Consider the following 2598-nt stretch of genomic DNA (forward strand, 5'->3'; position numbering starts at 1 on the left):
GAGTGTAAGGGTGGTTATAGCAATATCCTTGTTATAACTGACCACTTCACTCGCTTTGCACAGGCGTTCCCTGTCCGGAATTCTTCTGCTAGTGTGACTGCTAAGTGTCTTTTTGATTCCTTCATTGTTCACTATGGTATCCCGAAAAGGATCCATAGTGATCAAGGTGCTCAGTTCGAAGGAAAGCTCATTAAGGAACTTTGCAGGCTCACTGGTATGGAGAAATCCCGTACTACACCTTACCATCCGCAGGGAAATGGCCAATGTGAGAGATTCAATCGGACTCAATATGTTGGGGACGCTCAACCCTGAGCAGAAATCTGATTGGAAAACTTACGTTGCGCCATAAGTTCATGCATACAACAGTACGAAACATGCCATTACCAACTCTTCACCATTTGAGTTGATGTTTGGCTGTAAACCAACACTTGCTGTTGACGTTGTGTTAGGACTAGTCAATACAGAGGAAGAAGCCACCAACTACAACTCCTACGTGGATAAACTCAGAGAGAAGTTGGAGTATGCCTACACCGCTGCATCTGAAGAAGTCGCCAAGGCTAAGAAGAATCAAGCAGGTAATTACAAATACAACCTTAGAGCCAGAAATAACACCTTGGAGCCAGAAGATTTAGTGCTGGTGAAGAAGTTAGCATTTGATGGCAGACACAAGATCGCAGATAAATGGGAAGAAAAGCCATACCGAGTGATAAGAAGACCAAATGAAGAGATACCCGTATATGAAGTGATAGCTAATGAAGGTACTGGACGAAAGATAATTTTGCATAGGAACCACTTACTTCCTATTGGTACAGTTCTTGAACTACCAAAACAATCAGGTAAGAGTAGAGTACCGGTAACCATCAAAGTGGTAAGTGACATGACTGATGATGACGATACAAGTGATTCAACTGACGAAGACGAATCAGTAATAATTGTGGATCAGGTAAATTTCTTACCTTTAGCTAGCCCCAGCTGAGGTTGTACAACATACATCACCAGAACCAGTACCAGATACTATCGACGATGAACAAAACAGACCTGAAGATGAAGATCAACCGCGACCATCGAGAACACGACAAGCACCCCAATGGATACAACGTGGTGAGTATGTCCTAACACAGCAGATTCCCAGATTTCAAAGGCGAGCATATTTGGCAAGATCTCTATTGCCTGTGGATTTTGCTACACTTGCACCAGAGCGACTAAGGATTGTGTTAGAGATGTTACCGACGTTGTGTAAATCTATATTTCCAGAAGAATTTTTATGAAGATAAATGTTGTGGACAACATTTGAAGAAGGGGGGGAATATGTAATGGAGCTATATTTTAGGTGTAAATATTATTGTTTAAGTTTATCCAGGTTTTAATTATTGTTTATGTTTTATAGCACAGTTCACTTATCTTCTTTCTTTCTATCTCTCTCTTAATACTTATTCATCTGAGTGAGTTCATTTCTTCACTCACTCACTCTCCCTCTTCACTCACTCACTCTTTCTCTCTTTCCATTGGTCTCCACCATGGCTTTCTAGTTTGTTTACCCAGACTCCCCTTGGTTTCTGCCTTTTCTGTATCTTTTTGCCTTCACAACTATATTAGTTTCTGGATTGTAAAGACCTTCTCTTTGCTAGTATCAGAAGTTTTGTTTGTCTCTTTTCACATTTGGATATTGTGTTTTGTGAACACTGGATTTTCTCTAGTTTTGGTAAGTTTCTTTCTAGTTCTTGTTTTTATCTGTACATTATAGTTTTAGCGCATTCCAGTTAGTAATTTCCTCTTGTGGTAGTTATGGTCAATTGTACAAAGTTATACATAGTTTTCTTACTGTTTCAACATATACATATTACATCATAACTCATTTCATTTTAGGCTATATAATAGTTTGTATTCAAGCCCTTTGCTTGATACCTATTGGTGTTTAAAACCCCTCTTTAGGGTAAGCCTTTGTTTATATTTCATTAACATGTTAGGCATTTAATATATATATATTCATTCTAAGTAATTGGAACCACCGCAGGTTACTCTTATTATTCTTCCAATAATAAGACGGTTAAGACGACAGAGCTATTTTTGTATAATTCTTTATATTGTATATATTATGTATTTTCTATTACTATCTTTCACTGTATAATATTCTGCTTTGAATATTTCAGGGTTTTTGTTATATGTTATAATAAACTTTTAAAAACTTAATTGGATGTGTGGTTTCTCAGAACCTATTTGCTGACCACCCATTTCATTTACATTCATTAAATTGTGAAAATAAGCAAATTAAAGGCTATTCTTTATGATTTTTGGTGTTGACTCGAGCCACACTGAAGATCTTACAGAATGAATAGAACAGTGGCAGATATTTGTACTAAAGAACTATCTGTCCAGTGCTCTGCACCAGCGGAGAGAACACCTCACAATCACAATCACAATCACAACAACAAAAAAACATGACTAAAAACAAATCCCAACTGAAAGTAAAATGCATTACTGAATAATCAAACCAGGCCGCATTAAAGAATTCATCTTTAAACAATTTAGAATTTGTTTAGATGACAAAAACATATTTATCAGCAAAATGAAATTATTTTTTATTTTTTGCGAGTCTCA

Source organism: Lottia gigantea (genome assembly GCF_000327385.1).
Source record: "Lottia gigantea unplaced genomic scaffold LOTGIsca_244, whole genome shotgun sequence".
In the NCBI taxonomy this organism is placed as follows: Eukaryota; Metazoa; Mollusca; class Gastropoda; family Lottiidae; genus Lottia; species Lottia gigantea.